The 17,547-nt window shown below is 39.7% G+C and overlaps 1 protein-coding gene across 1 annotated transcript in view; it reads right to left on the reverse strand.

The window, feature by feature from the left end:
- Positions 1 to 14,560, reverse strand: part of rnf19b (ring finger protein 19B) — a 41,883-nt gene extending 27,323 nt beyond the window's left edge. Inside the window, exon 1 of the mRNA XM_040020897.1 lies at positions 14,295 to 14,560. The gene's annotated coding sequence lies outside the window, so the exon portion shown is untranslated. The remainder of the gene's footprint in view (positions 1 to 14,294) is intronic.
- Between the last annotated feature and the right edge of the window lie 2,987 nt (positions 14,561 to 17,547).

Raw genomic sequence — 17,547 nt, forward strand, 5'->3', positions numbered from 1 at the left:
GATGAGAACGCACAGACACCCACTATCTGGTTTTCCTTTCTTTTCTTTTCTTTTTTTAGGAGATTCTCCAGAACTGATAAAGATTGTTTCACCTCTCAAAGGAGGAAACATCAAAGATTTCTTCATCTTGTGTCAAATCTCTTTATCTATTTGCTTCTTTGCGGAATTATCAATAACTGAAGACTGGTCTCCAAGATTTTTAAAATGGGCAATCAGAAAATTCCTTCCTAAACAAACCACTTCAAAATTTGCTTGTAAGTTATAAAGATTTCAAACACACCTCCTGCCTCTATAAACAGACTTTAGGGGAGCGCGCTGCCTTCAAACAACACGATAACCGCAATAAAATGCAACATTCAAACAGCGAGAAAACGAAAACGATTCTGTTGAGAGGTACGAAGAAAGAACAATGTGTCACAAACTTGTTTGTTTGTAAAGTAACGCCTAGATTATCCTCTAATGCAGACGTGGACACGGATGGCTGGAGACACCGCGACGCAGCGCTTGTTCCTGTTATACTCTTAAAGTTTGCTGCCTGGGGTGCGTGTGCACTTGTTGCATTTTTTATGCAAAGTCTCTGCTTACGAGCCTGCATGGTTTTCGTGCCCTCCCCCCCCAGCAGGCAGGCACAACTTATACTATCAAATCTATAATTATAACATTTTCTGTTTATAATATTCTATTAGGCGACACAGTTACATATTAGGGATTGAGGAATGTGCATTTATTCTCATTTAAATTTCACACAATTTTGGCTTCCACAGATTATTAAAACAGGATAATTGAGATAAAGTGATCACTTGTTGTTCTCCTAAATCACTTCCCAATAATGCGTTATTACTTCATTTTTTGGCACAGACGGTAGAGTCGGGTGTTTTCCAGTCAGCAGGTTGGTGTTATGATCGGTCTTGTCGATAAGTCTTTGGGAAAGTTAGTAAACCCCAATCTGCCCCAATGCATCCATCAGAGTGACTGAGTGTGTGTGAAAGTTAAAGGAACAGAAAGTGTATTTGTGTGTGTGTTTGCAGTGCTTTGAGGCGCCATGTATTTGGCTATTTACAGTTACACTTAACAAAACAGTGCTCCTTTTCTTCTAATTCTGTAATTGTGTTAAACAATTACAGAATTTGAAAATAATGATTATAATCGTGCCTGTTATTTTGCTATAATTGAGCAAAAAGACTACTTACTAATACACATTAATTTAACCATTACGTGAAAATCAATACTCCTTTGAATGACGACACAAACCGATGATGAGTCAGTGTGGAAAAAACATCTCCGCAAACAAAAAAATGAATGAGGAACTGATCTGAAAAACGGCCATGGCATTAACAGAAATGAGTCCACGCACAGAGTATCTGCAGCCTCACCCAGAGCTAACAGCGAACATCATTCCCAGCATTCCCCACCTGGCCTCAGAGTCAGGCTGAAGCCAGGTGGTGCACTTCTTTCAATAGGTGGAGTCCTACTCAAAAAACAGCCAGTTTCTGTTTGAAATGTTGATTTTCTTTCTTTAAAGCACTCATTTGTGTTCTTCATCATTGTCACTGGTTTAATTGGTTTGTTTTGCACTGCTACCATCCAATTTCATTGACATTATGAGCCAATAAAGTTATAATTGGGGATGTTGTGAGAACACACTGTTTTAATGGATGCACGCGTTTCACTAATTATTTATCAAACTCGGTATCTGGAGTCACGACAACTCTGCGTTTCTAATTTGTCATGCATTTTTTAACCTATTTAGCAAATGAAGTATTTGAATAAAACAAAATAAAAACAATAAAATGCAGTTTTTACTAGTGGGAATTTTATCAGTGTTACGTTTTTAGATGATGTGAGCATCCACGCGTCTGGTTGGTTTGGTCCTTGGAAGCTTTGTTAGAATGATGATGGGGTAAAGGGGACGTGCTGCGATGTTATGGTTAATTCAAAGGTAAGGGGTGTTGGAATAATTGAATGTCCTCACAGAGATAGCCAAGCAAACGTTTGTGTGTGTGTGTGTGTGTGTGTGTGTGTGTGTGTGTAGCGTTCGTGTCGTGCTTTGGCAGATGGGCCTGAACAGCCTGAGAACTTCACAATCTGGACTTGATTTGTTATCAACAGGCTCACACGCACTTTGTTCTACACTTGTCCTCCTACTCCACTGCTGCTCAATTCAGCACACACACACACACACACACACACACACACACACACACACACACACACACACACACACACACACACACACACACACACTGCAGGCTGCTTTAACATGCAGCCTTCCAGGATCTACATGCCTGTAATAATATTTCTCTGCCCTGCTTTAATCATCAAAGCTTCAAAAACATGAGGTTAAGTAACTGTTTCATCTGAAAAAAAAAAAAGAACTAAACTTTTTCTTTTCACTTTGGACTTTTGTGGAAATTATTATTATAACTATCATGCATCCTAACTGCAGCCAAGCCACCTGACAGCGAGGGTCATTCCCACAGTGCACTCTTGTTTTAGAGCAACAGTTCTCAAACTCGATTCTCATGACAAGCAGAGGTTGCTTTTCATCTTTGCCAGGACAGTCAGGTGAATGCAATTACCTGCCCGGTGGGCTGCATTTTTGCGACTGCCAAAGCCCGCTGCTTTGTAGAATGATATTTATTTCTCCTGCTCGCCTGTTCGTCTCTCCATCTGTTCCACATTTTTGTCCAAATTAAGGTTTTGACAGCTACTGGCCAAATTCCCATGAAGCTGTTCGTGGTCCCCGGAGGACTTTTTCTGTACTGCAACAACTAGATTCAAATGTCCTTCTGCATGAACAATTCCAGAGTTTTCTATGTGCTCTGGCTCAGTTTTGAGTTTCAGAGTGCAAAAACCCCCAATGCTGATAACAAAACTGGTATGCTGACATACTGCACATTAGATTTACTAACACAAAGATAGCTGAATCAATGCATCACATATGTGTTTGTGAGCCTTTATTCTTATTTTATTATCACGACCCAAACATTTGAACATGCATCCTGATGATACACATACATGCAGATTATACTAAAGCAATTTGTTTGTGGAGGCAGACTCCAGGCTTCGATAACTACTTGCACAGTTACAGCAGTGTAACATCTTTGTTTAATGTTGATTAACTTTCTGCTGCAGATATGGTTTTGATGACAATCTGTGATGACAACCGCGTTCATAAAGAGGACACATTATACTAATTTAGAACACCATATTTTGAATCTTGGACTCTAACAAAAAAGCTTTCTCTGACTCACAAATTAAAATAACCTTTATTCATCTTATACTGGGCCTTTGGGCCCCTCAGTTCATCTTCCCAGTTGCAGTTTACTTTAATCTAATTGGCTGTCACAAGCTCAAGGTTGTAACAAGAGGTGGGCGGGGCTTCTGTGCTCACAGCCAGGATGCCCATATTAGCGATATCCTTCAGTCTATGACAACATACTGAGCCAAGGAACAAAATAACAATAATAATAATTATGATGATGGGGATTGTTTCTAAATTTGGACATGTTTTCTTCGAGTATTCAGCACTATGAAAGGTCTATAAGAAAAAACAGAGAGGTATACAGGAAAGTCTTAAAATGTAAGAAGGATTCAAATCCTTTGAATATTCTGATAAACTCACTTTAGTGCTTGATGTGACACAAATGTTTCATAATGTGAGATTTCAAAAATTCAGAGCATACTAATGATTCCTCTTGGTGTCAAACATATTAATGTGAATCTCTTCAAAATGTGTCATTCCACATTTTTATTCCATCAGAACATCAACCCAGATGTTGTAGGCTTTGCAAAGTTAGCATATGCGGAATAAAACACACCATATATCGATAGTTTAATGTGGACGTGTAAGCTATGCTCTTAATTTAGATCCAGCGTGTCCCAGCAGGCAGCTTTAACCTCATTGACTCCACGGTGTCTCCTGTAGCTTCCGGCTCTCGTGGATTAACTAAAAGGAAAAATCATCCACGTGTTCTTCATTTAATTCAACATGATGTAATAATAACTGCAGCCTGTAAAGGCCACTAGTGGAATTCTTAATCATGTAGTTTACAAGACAATAAAACTATAATAGTCCAAGTTCCTAAACCGCCACAATGAGTCCTCACAGCCTAATTCTGGACTCGGTTTCCTGAATCAGAGCGAGAGACAAACAGACAGACAGAGTGAGGCCGGTGCGATCTGCAGGTAATCCGTCCTCAGCAGCTCGCAGACACAGTGTTCTGTCTTAGACGGTGAATCTACGCCTCAGCACTTTGGGATCCTCCAGTTTCTCCCTGGAGGGCATGAACTGCCTAAACTGCTGCAGCTCAGAGCACATACTCGCCACACCCATCCTACAGGAACATACGTTCACACAAAAACACTTTTTATCCAAGTTCAACTGGGTTTAAGTATAGTTAGAAGTAAAATCCAGTTTTGAGTTCTACTTGCGTGTATAACAACGATTTGATGTTTAAAATTCAGGTGTCCTTGTGATCTTCCCTCTTTTTTATGACATCTAACTCAGTATACTTTGGCAATAATCCTAGGACAAATTTCCCCTAAGGTACAATAAAGTTTATTTTACCTGCTCTGACTTGACTTGTTGCCTTTTACTGAATATATTTCTATTCATCTTTTTGACCCTTGATGAAACGGTGCAGAGGGAACTTTGGGATGGACATTTTCCAGCTAACTCACCATTAGTGCAAGCCCGGTATGCAACATGGATTGTAAGACTGAAATGATTCAGCTAGTGTGGGCCCTGCTAGCAGGTTACTCCACATTAGAGGCCATGATGAAGGATGATTGGACACACACACACACACAATGACACGCACACGAACATTCACACCAACATGCAGTTCGGAGTAATCAGCTGTGCGCTACAGGTGTGCAGCTGTCAGAACTAATTGCTGTTATATAACACGACTCGCCGCCTGCCTCGTCATTGTCCGCACAGGGTTCACGCTACAACACACACGTACACACACAAACGCACACGAAGGTGAGGTGAACATACATGAACAGCTCACAGATTCGCGTTTAATGAAGTCACTGTGGAAAAATCTGATACGATATGTGATAATAACACACCACTAGCTCTTTATCTATTAAAAATGATAACACATAATAGATGAAGCGGCTGAAACTGAAACTAATTATACTTTTTGTGGTTTCGGCAGTTTAATCTACAACCGGGGGCAAACACAGATACAATTAGGGAGCTTTGTACATGAAGGACTTGTATTACATGATTGGGGACACATTTTCAGACGATAATTTACTTTTAAAAAAAAATCCAAATAAACTATTAGCCTGCTGTTGTATCACTAAAAAAACTTTAACTATAATAACTTTCAGCTGCTTTCTTAGCTCCCAAGGCTTCGCCACAGTGGATGGATCTGCTTGTTTGATTTGGCACAGATTTTATGCCGGATGCCCTCCCTGATGCAACTCTCCCATTTATCTGGGATTGGGTCCGGCGCTGGGAGAGCATTAGCTTGCAATCTCCTGAAACTCATTATAATATCAAACACACGAGCTTTATCAACAATACAAAATTAGCTTAGAAAAAAACACTTAGTTTAAATGAGTCCTAGTGGTGTACGACCGCATGCATGCATGGGGAAAAAGCCGACTATTCAGCCCATGTTTATTTGTTAAGTGGGAACAAAATGAGTTTCTATACAGCCCTAAGGTAAGTAATGATCTGAGCATGGCCAGTAAATTAATATCTACACAAACAACAATGGTGATGAAGCAAAATATTAATTTGACTCTATGTAAAGTAGTATTAAACACCCTCCATTATTATATAAATTACCTTACTGCAAACCTAACCGCAGAGCTTTCTAAGTAATGGCGTGACAGGCTGCAGCCTTTTGTGTTTACAAGACACATCTCTCCTCCACTCTGGGTTTCAGCCAAAGTGCCTAAACCCTCCCATTCCTAAGAACTTGACTGAAGTTTATTGTCTTTGCTGATTCCAGAGAAAAATGTCAGGCTGCTTTGACTCCGATCTTTCTTTTTCTCATTGGCTCATTCCTCTTATGCAGCTGCAGATCTGCCTGAGGAACAGAGTTTCATCCTCTATGGATTAAAAATTGTTATATAGGGGCGATCTTATGGCAGCCCCTCCTTTGACCTTTGATGGATGTTTTCCTCCTGCTCTCCCAGATTCTAAAATATATAAACACACACATGCGGCAGATTCAATATGCCACCAAGCGCAACCTCAATAAAGCAAACGCCACTTAACATTTCTTTCCAGTCTTTCACGAAACACATCAAATCAGCCTAAACTGATTATCCTGTTGTTGCGCTCAGCTCATTCGAAGGCATCTTATCGGTTCGGATAAAAGCGTCAGCTAAAAGGCTGCAGTCTAAACCGACTGATGACAACACGAGAAAGTCCGCAGAGAGCAAACAGCTCGGCTCAGGCTGTTATCCTGTTTGTAGTGATACCGAGTAAAGCCCTGCTAATCTGAGAGCGGGGGCCAGGAGTGGAACAGGTGGTCCCCCTTCTCAACCAGCAGCTAATAATGCACGATGTGTGTGTGCCTGTGTGTCTTCAGAGAAGACAGCTAATTAGAATCAATAAGCTAATAGGCTAGCTGGCCCTGTTGTAAAAATGCCTCTGTGTGTTTTTGCAGAGCAACTGCAGCACAACGCTGAATTTCTGTGAACTTGTGCCAGAACTTCTAGGAGGAACTTACGTCTTCATCAGTGTCTTCGAAGAATGCAGCTAATAAAAGCATGTGACCCATTATTTATTGTTTCATAAATGCTTTGTTGAACTCTTCTGTTGTCATGCACAGTTTGACCCTTATTGTTATTAATGGTTTGCACGGGCCATCTCGGGTCCCGCTTCACATGCCAAAATTTCCCAGGGTACTGGTAAGACAGCACTTTGCATGTCAGCTGCACAGCTGTATGGGCGAATGAGCGAGTGAGAGATCAACTGTAAAGCCCTGATGTCAAAAAAGTAAAACACTTTAAACGTGTAGACCTCCATAGTAGCAGCACATGCATACCACTGTGGAGGGCCATGAGTGCCAAAACAAATTAAAGAAATACATCATTAAAAAATTAATTCAATGTGTTATTAATTAATAAAACTGGTAAATAATGAATTTAATTTAAGACATTTTCTATTCAATATTAAATCATTAAAAATGTATTTATTTAATTCATTTTGGCGCTCGTGGCCCTCCATACATGACTAACGTCTAAATGTTCCTTCACAAGAAGAAGTCAAGCAAAAAACACCATCACGGTCGATCGGCCAAGGCTGCTTCTTCGGAGCACGATTAGCACGATTAGCACGATTAGATATCATGGCTGCTCATCAGGGTTATAATAATAACGACCTCATACTTTACTGCTGAATCACGGCCATCTGGTCATACTCAACTTCTTTCCGCTGTTTGCCTCATTGCACAAATCATTTCTTAATAGTTATTCACAACGGCCACTACCTGTTGTTCCCAATGAGCGTCAAACATTCAAGTATTCACACCTGCAACCTGCAGGAGGACGGTCATGGGAAATACAAGAACTAGTTTTGGTAACGACTAAGTGATTCCTGGTTGATGTTTTAAATGCCAACCATTTCTCTTTCATTATGAGCTTCCTGTCATTCACAACTATAAAAGTGTCTCATAAAATTCCAGTTAAAACACCTGTAAAAGAAGAGAATGATGTCTTTATCAGCGAATAGAAGTTAGCCTCACTGAGGTGAAGATCTGGATGTATTAAGGAGATGGAAATTGTTGGGTACGTGAACAAAAATATCACGGGGCAGAGCAACCATGACCACAAGGTGGCCGAGATAAATCCGTAAAACCTTTTTGCACAACTCGATTAACTTAATTGTGATAGCTTAGAAATATAACTACATATAAAAGATATAAAGGTTACGTAATATAAACTGACTTACATGGGTCATTACCATTTTACTTCATGAAAGTCATGCCAGGAAATTTATCTTGTTCCATGTTTGGTATGTATATCAGGGCTGGCAGCCTCCAGGGCTAAAAAACCAAGCCAACACGGAAGTGCCAAAAACTGTAGTGCTCCTGTGGGCCCTGGAGGCTGTCCCCAGAAAGAAGTCAATCCCCAAGATTCCCATGCTAACATGGCCAACTTTACAGCATTAAAGCGTGTTTACACTCCGCTACATAAACTGGTTTCGGGCCGTATGGATGGTCTCTTTTTTGCACTACAGTTTGGTTCAGGTTTTCCTGCGTGAAACTCTAGTACGTTGTTTGTGTGTTGAACAATAAGAGACTATAAATGTAGCTTGTTAACCAAGCATACCAGCAGTCACTTCTGACTGAAAAAAGCCAACACAGCAGTGTTGAAGATGGAGACTATCCCAGCTGTCTTGGGGCAAGAGGGAGGGTCCACCCTGGACAGGTTGCTAGTCTGTCGCAGGGCTAACACATAGACACAGACAACCATTTGCACTCACATTCACACCTATGGGCAATTTAATGTTTCCAATTAATCTAACCCCACTACCTGCATGTCTTTGGAGTGTGAGAGTGAAGCCAGAGTACCCGGAGAGAACATTGCCGCCACACAGAAAGACCCTGAATTTAAACTCAGGACCTTCTTGCTGTGAGGCAACAGTGCTAACCACCATCCTGCCCTCTTTAACTGTTAACAAGAAAATCATCCTTAAACCTAAAGGATCTGGAACTAGACAGTCTTGCTTTTAAAATCCTAGCATGTTTTGGCTTCATATATAGTACAAAAAAACCCTGAATATCATTTAAAAATGTACTAAAATGTTAACACCAATAAATTCACTGCTGCCAAAACTCTAGTCTGTCACATTTAGTGATTATTTCACACTGTTAATTTTATTTACGTGCAACTTTGTATCACTAATCATACTTTTATTTCACAATCAACCACGCCTCAGCAATTGCATACATCTGAAAGAGATTGTGCGCTGATAAGATTAGCTGGCAATTTTTTTCAGCGTGGGCTGAAAAAAAAATGAAACTGTTTCGCTTTCATTTAAGTTGCGTTCAAAAGAAAACGAGCGCTTACTTTAAACACCTAGTTTTACTGTAAGGGTTTTAAGTGCAAAAAGGTCTGCAGAGAGACTAAGTCACATTTCTCTAAAAAGCATTTTCTGATGAAGATCACATGATCTTTATATCAGTTTTATTTTGTAAGCCAAGCAGAATGAGCTGGGCGATGATGCTGATAATGGATAATATTCTGTGGAAATGCAGCTCGTACAGCCTCTTCCTTGGAAACGAGCACACACACAAAACCTGCATACTATCAGAGTGTGCGCGCGTGTGTGTGTGTGTGTGTGTACACGTGTGTGTGTGTGTGTGTTTATGTAAGCCTCTCCCCTGAGAACATTTACAAACAGCTTGTCAAATTTGGCTCACCCTAAGCTTGTTGCTTTCTTTTTTAATGACTGATATTTTTATTGAATTTTGGATTAACACAGAGAGTCAGAACTCTCAAAGACAAAGAAAGGAAACATCTTAAAACAGACGACAAACTCTGCATCCCGTGAATAACAGAAAGTCTGATTAATGAAGAGAGCTTCAGGTAAATTTCAAAAAGGTCATCTATTCACATGGCACCACAACAAGAAGCAGATTAAAAACTTGAGCTTCCTTCCTTGTGAAATGAATTTGAATAGAATAAAATATTTGAATCACCCGCATGAAGCTGTGCCATCTATTTATTCTGTTCCCACTCCCTTTTTCTCTGGAACTGGACAACGCTGTTGGCCACTTTCCATATCAGCACTTTACTGCTGCTGCATTCACTCTGTGCCTCTAATCTTTCTATCCATCCGTCTCTAAGGCCTGTTACTGATTACTGAAGATGCAGAATAATTTGTTTCAGGAACTATTAGTGTCATACATTTGATAATTAACGTTAGGCATCAGTTTGGGACTTTGGTGCAGACATAACCTGATAATGAGAGCAACCAGGCATGAGATTCATTTTAATAGCTACTTGGTTTATTATTCTTTGTGGTTAAATGTTTAGATATGGTTTTAAGGTTAAGACTGTACAGTAAATGTGAATATTTAATTAAAGCTGGTGTTTTAGCTTCTTTTTAGCTGCTGTTTTGGATCTGAAGCCTTCAGAGTCACTGTTTTGGTTTGACTTTAGTTGCAATTGGCTAGCAAACTAGCTAGCAGCCACACTGCTACCCATTCTCTCAGGAGGTGGTGGAGACCAAAACAGAGCCAGAAGGAGAAACGTTGCGAAATACGAACCAAGAGTGTTGGAAATCAGAGTTACTTAGTTTATCATTAGTTTTATGTCTTATATTTAGGTTTGAGTTACTTTCCAGTGTGGGTAGTTTCAGTTTAGTTTTGCTCAGTTTTTAGTCTTTGTTTTAGCTTTATTTGCAAAGTGGGTGGTAAGATTTCTGAAGCTCAGATTAGACAATACAATAGAAATAAAACACTTCATGTAGATATTCCTGCAACAAAAAGATTTGTGCTTGGAATGGTTGACTATTCACCCTATATGACAAAAAATAAAACTACATTTTATTTTTGTTAGTTTTGTGAGTACATAGTAGTGTTTTAGTTAGCTCTCACTCTTTTTTTTAAATTGTAGTTTGTGGTTTTATCTGTTTTGGATCTTTGCAACCAGACTAATGCCAAGGTGCGTGAGCACAGTCTCCCATTAGCACTCATAGGTGTGGCTAGTTTTACAGGTGAGTTTCAGAAGCTGCGCTGCTTTGTTGGCATTAAATATCGGCACAATTTGCAGTTGTAAATGTTAGTAAATCTTTTTGTGTGCTTGATTTAAACGTTCTCCTCTCTTTATTTCACACCTTCAGAAAGGAACGAAAACAAATCAGTGGCAAAAATCTCACAGTTTCCACCTCCTATACGCACTTTTTTTAAAACACCAAAACCCAGCTTGTGCTTCCACAACGTGTTAGAAAATGTGACCTATAGTGCCTTAAGGGCTATAGTAACAATGCTTTTCTCTTTATCTGCAGTATACTGTACAAATTAAGTGATTGATTGTTTGGCCTTTAAATTTTTGCATTTTGATTTGATCATTTTTAAAATATTTGCCACTTAGATTCTTTTCATGGACAAATTTACTAGCTAGCTGACTGACTTTGGCTCTACTTCACACTAACACCGGATATTTTCTATAAATCAGTCGACAGGCAAAGAACAGAAATCAGCTCTAGTGATGAGTAATAACTGCAATTTATAAGAAATGACTAACGAAGAATTTGCCCTGCTCGATAAAGTTACCACAAATACTGTCTTAGTGACTAATATCTATCTATCTGGAAACACATAAAATGATATTCTTAAGGGATTCAAGCAGGGGAGGCAGATGGGTACACAAATGGAGAGTTTGAGTTTTCTCTCTCTCCCACTGACGCTCATTAACACCTCTCCCACACACACGCACACACATAAAGTACACTGAGAGTCCAGAGCGATGCAGTGGAAGGTGGAGGTAGAGAGAATCAGGCTGGGAGCTTCTATAATTAGAGGAGCATTCAGGAGCCATACTGCTGAGTTGTTGAATGTTTAATGTGAGGCCGAGAGCCGCTGCAGTGACTGAGAGGAAACCTCTGAGCTCCTATGCATCTCCTCATAGCACACACACTGAGGCACGCACAGCGAGGGACGGGGCGAGCGGCAGTAGTAGTAAACTGAATGAGTGGATTCAGGTTTCAGAGAGGAAACAACAGCACACACACACACAGAGTCCATCTGAGGGTGTAATTCCCGGCTATTGTCTGTAACCTGAAACTCGTAATGGCACAGAAACTTGAAACTCCTGTGGATGAGGTAATCCTCTCCAAATATAGTCACTTGTAACACTTTTTAACCTCACTTCTTTGTACAATATGCTGTGCTTAATGCAGTTTGGTTCAGATGACACCATATTCCTTACCTATTGCTTTGAAAGGCTTTTTCAGTGAAAATTTTAAGACTGTTAAATGTTTTAATAATGTTCTATAACTGATTTTTTTTTTTACAGCTGCACCTGTCCTGTAAAACGTCTCTGGAGATGCTTCCAGGCAGCTCAGTATGCAAATAGATTTGTTAAACAAAACATTTAAAGCTAACAAGCTGAAGACCGAGACATTAGAGATTAAAATTTAAACACAGTTCCTTAAACAGATGTGTTCAAAGTACTATTTTACATCTCTGTGTTTTTAGTGCTGCACTAATCAGGTGCTTTGGATTCGACTCCATTCTACTGATCCTATTAAACATAGATTACATTTGGCACATTGGTCCAGTCCATTAAATAAAATGATAACAGCCCAGTTCCACTTATCCACAACCACAGTTAAAAACAGCACTCGGCTACACTACCCATGTACTTTTTTTTTGATGGACTCTACATGTGAGATCCTGGAGAAAGCCCACGCAAACACAGAGAGAACAGAATGTGCTTCTCGAGGTCAATACAGATCTTTGAAATTTTAAAAACAATTAGACTGACTTTAAAACGTTTTACAGAAGTAAAAATACATTTGTCAGCGCACTCTAGAGGCCTCAAACTATGTCAAACATGCATTTTTTGGCATTTTCTCCTGCTATTAATTTTACAGGTTCACCGTAATAAACCTGTTATTAAATGATATTAACTGATATTTGGCCCTTTTTTTGGTTAACTGACAAAATTAATCTGATATAACATAAGGATTAAAAAAATCCTGGCTATATTGCCTTTTTCTAGGATGGGGAAAGGTATTCAAAATGTGACCTTAAAACAAAACACTGGCCATTCAAAGGTATCATCACGCTCTGGGAGAGGTAATAATTGACTATTAATTGACTTTACGCATCCTCTTTGTTTTTATGCTTTTCCTTATTGTGTGTTATAAATATTTCGTTGCATAACAGACATGAAAAGAATACAACTGATCCCTGTGAGCCAAAAGCTCAGGCTTCAAACTGCTCTAAATGCTCAGTTTATCATCCCAGCAGCTTCACCCACCTGCTGGTAAAACCTTCTGTTTACGAGGGCTAGCCAATCACAAGAAAGTTGTCTTAAAGGCAGATGATGGATTGAGGTGAAGCACAAAGGCTGCGTATTACGTGAAAATCATTTTGACATGTGAATCATACACGCTGAGAATAAAAACAATGTGCAGGAAATAGTTCCTGTTTAGTAAAAGGCCCGGTCAACACTGATAACAGGCCTACTTTACGAAAACCAGCCAGACAGATTTACAGACTGTGTCACGTCTATGCCACATTCAAAGAATCAAAACAAACTCATCATGCTGACTCACCTGCACTCCAGTCATAAAAAGATAAATATTAGTATTGGTTATTTAAGGGGTGACTTGAAAAAAAAAAGAAACACCATCACAATCTGTAAATCTAAGCAAATCTACTATTTGATGTGTCATTCACCAAGACCAGTACGGCAGTTAAAGAGTTTTTCTTTAAGCCTTTAAACACTATTTACAAGGATGTCAAATAACTATATGGAAACGTGACACAAACGGGAACGCCTCATTAAGCCTGAGCTCTCATCCCAACACCAGAACTGAACCATGTCATTATTTACAACTCATTTCAACTCCTTATCTGATTCATAACATCTGCAAGGGCACCGGTTCGTGCTGGCTCGCTTGTATTTGGTTGTGCTGCTTTTAGTTTGAGCGTTTCAGAAAACCCTACACTGGGGTGCTGGTGATGGTCACCACACCCCGGCGGTTCAGAAAATCTGGCCTGAAACAGAAGTAAAAGCCCCCAAAACATAAATATTCATATTCCTGTGAGGAGTGTTTGAGGAGCTCTAAGCTTCTGTAACACCTCCTCTAACACTGCGTTTTATTATCATGTAAGGCTTCTGCTGCCAGCTTCGTTTTCACAGTCATGTTTAATGTATTTTTTCCCATCTTTTATGGAAAATACACAGTGTCCTTAGAGCAGAGTGACCGGGGAGTGGCAGAACAGACAGGAATGTGTTTTAAAGGCAAAGCCAGGGCAGCATTTTAACTCTCAGGATGACTTGGACATTCTGCTTCCATAGTTTAGGGTTACACTGCAGCAGCTGGGCTCGTCCTCGCTGTATTTAAACAGCCTACATGACTGAGATTTTTCCAAAAACGTGGATGGTTTGCTTTGAGCTCACCTGTGACTATCAGGCTTTTTGAATGACCATTCAGAAAACAGTTATTTTAGTGGCAAACAGATCTACGGCCAGTTTTGTTTTATTTATCTCATACATTCAAATATAAAGAGACACATTTAAATCCGTGACATGTCTGTTAAGCAGCTCATGCAGCAGAGGGTTCATTACCGGACACTCACCCTGCTCAGGACCGGATTTCTTCCACAGGAGAGGTTGGGGAGCGATGCGGCGGCCGCTTCGGTGCTCCTGTGCTTGGCTCGCTGATCTACAGTCTGGGTGTAAGCCGTCCTCCGTTACCGTGCCAGCCTCTGTCTCTCTTCTCGGGCTCGGCGGGGGGTCTCCTGGCAGGTGACGGCGGACTCTGATTTTCCTGCGCCCCGGGAGCGCAGCGCAAAAACTCTAATCTCCGCAGCTCGCTCCGCGTCGCCTCGCGCTCTCTGGTTGCCGCCCCACCGCCCCCTGACGTCATGGAGGAAAGCCCTGGCCGGTGACGTCACGTCACCGTCAATGTGGAAACCCCTCCCCGTGGCGCAAGGGCTAGTTTACAGTAAATGTGCAAAAATAAATAAATAAAAAGGACAGATTTGCTTTAACTGCTTCTTAGATTACCACCTCTAACACAGCAGCACCATGTTTATCTATTAAGATATCTGTCGGTAACACATTGGGTCCAAATCCCAAACGATGGTGAACTCATTTCTATTAAACACATCAGTGAGCAGAAGCAGAAATCCCTCCGAGAACAAAAGTTTATTGTGCCAAAATGTTTCAGATAAGACATATTTACAGCGCCTTTGAAGATAAATACCACAAAGTGCTTCACAACAAAACAATAATTTACCCAAAACTAAGTGTAAAAAGATTTTAGGCGCTTTTTAAAAACAGATCATGGAGTCCACAGATTTCAGAGTTTCTGCTGCTATCAAAGCTCAGCCCCCTAGTTCTCAGTCTTGTGCTGTACAGCCAGCAGGCCCTGGTCACATGACCTCTGCTGGGGATGAAAATTTAAAGTGTTGTACAGTAGTGCTGTTTCATGCAGGGCTCTAAAAGCCAAATCCTGAAATGTTAAAGTGGATTCTGTAGTTAATGTGGAGCGTCAGTGACCTTTAGGTGCTTAGAAGACTCAGTGAGAAGTCTCACAGAAAATATGTCTCAATGAAGCTTTGCTAAGACAAATGAAAAATGAATCAATAACCCAGATGTGATGAAATAAAGGCGCGACACGATGATATCTCTATTAGTCATAAAAACAACACCAAGCCAGATATTTAACACAAGCATTCAAAGTGAAGACTGAGTCTAAACCTACACATAGAACTTTTAGTAAAGTAATTTAGTGGTAAGGAAACCTGAAGTTTCCATGAGCTTCGCTAAGTTGGAGAAAAGAGGCAGCCAGCCAACCTTTAAGTCTAGGAACACATCGTGGCTTAAGGGAGATATATAACGTAGATGTCATCTGCATAGTAGTGATAAGAAAGGTCTTTATATGTTCTCAAATGTCTATGTTTCTTATCACTCAAAAGCCAGCAGATATAACAGAAACAGTACAATCAAGATGTTGCTGGAGACTCCAAGTGATAAAGTGGCACTGCAACGCCTGCCTGAAAAGGATCAATTATTAACGGTTTTTAGGAATACTTTTGAGATGGATCTATAACTGCCAAGAAGAGACGGGTCGAACTTGGAGTTTTTAAAAAGTGGCTTAAAATTACCAGGGACCTGATCAGAGACCAGGGAAGGATTCATTATAGTGAGCACACAGGGAGCATTTAAAATGTGAAAAGAATAGGAGGATGCTTTCATCGAGTCACCTCAGATAAAGAAACACGTTAGTCTTTCTAACATAACAGACGGAGCGAGAGGTAGAAAGAGACACGATGAAAGAAATGATGATGAAGGAAAATATTTCCCCAGACCCTGAAATGATTCCACTTTCATTTTAGAACAAAAATACTAATAGTGAGTAATCGTTTCACCTATTAATAAACACAGCCTTGAATTCCAGCCACACTTCTTCACGTAGGAAACATGACTGGAATGTCATGTCTTAAATAACATCTTATACAAACATATATCATCAACAAGCAGTCTGATAACAGGAGATAACTATGACATGCTTTGTTTGAAGGACACAATAGATATATACGCACAACTATTCAGAAATGTTGCAATCCCATATTACATACGTTACCTTACAAGAGAAACTACAGAGTAAACATAAATAATATAAACACATGTGGATCTGTGAGGAAAAAATAATGTTACAATCAATTTAAAGCTTACAGTTCAGAAGATTTAAATTCCTTTTGATCCAAAAATAATTTGACCTTTAAAATACAACTTAGACGTTACCCCATACAAGTTAATAGTTTGTGTTTTATTAAAAAAAAAATCCTAGATCCAACAAAGAGCAACCAAAGCAATGGCAAGAACATATAATACCAGGATAAAAATGCAAGAAAGTGTATGTTGAGGGGTTAACCGTCACTGCTTTGAGCCCACGTGCTGCTTTGCAATAATCCAGGGTGACTACTCTGTGCTCGGCTTTTCTAAAAGAACCTCTTTGTTCTTATTGGTTACTCTCCTTTTCCTACAATTAAAGGAGGAAAGGTTTTCAGTATGAGTCATGCCAGATGCGTGTCATCTTTTCCTGTTTCCAAAATTTTTTTTTATTTGAGTAAAGACCAAAAAGAAAACCTTTTTCTTATTTTTTTGTAATTCACAAGTTAAACTTATTTGATGCTTAGTCTAAATGCGAAGGATCAGTAACCGAATATTTTCAGTTTACAACAATACAAAAGGAAAAAACGCACTTTCACATTTGAGTTACAAGCAAATCTCAGAAACAGTGACCTCTAGAGAGGGTTAGGTGACTTCTGCAGGATGCAGCTGCTGCTTCAGACTAAGCTGCAGGTAAGCTGCAGGCATGACATTTGGGTTAAGGTGATCATGTGATTTTTATGCTCAGACAAGTTCACATGCCCTTATCTGCTGCTTATCACTGATAAAGCCGACTTCCAGGCTCTTTTTATTTTATCTGATAAAATAAAAAACAGCTTTGTGCTTCTTATCACTAGTTTGACTGAAAACCAGTAACATATACACAAAAGCTCCAAGACACTGATACCATCATTGTGCTGTCTTTAAACCTCCAACTTATCCAGACATGTTCACACTGCACCAGTGAAATAATCTCAGACAAAATAACAGGTTACATTAAATATTTAAGACTAGAATCAACAACTCACCTGACTTAATTTGCAGGAGAAAAAGGATAAAGTCAAAAAAGGCAGGTTTCATAAACCGTAACAGTCCTATTGGTTGATTTCCTTAATTGGATTAGTTGATAAAAATGAGAAACTGAGGTTGTCATTGTCTGATGTTACTTTATATTCTTATTTAGTCTATTTTTTCCCAACAGGGATATTCATT

This window comes from Simochromis diagramma, unplaced genomic scaffold (assembly GCF_900408965.1).
Source record: "Simochromis diagramma unplaced genomic scaffold, fSimDia1.1 OVJJ01000753.1, whole genome shotgun sequence".
Taxonomy (NCBI): Eukaryota; Metazoa; Chordata; class Actinopteri; order Cichliformes; family Cichlidae; genus Simochromis; species Simochromis diagramma.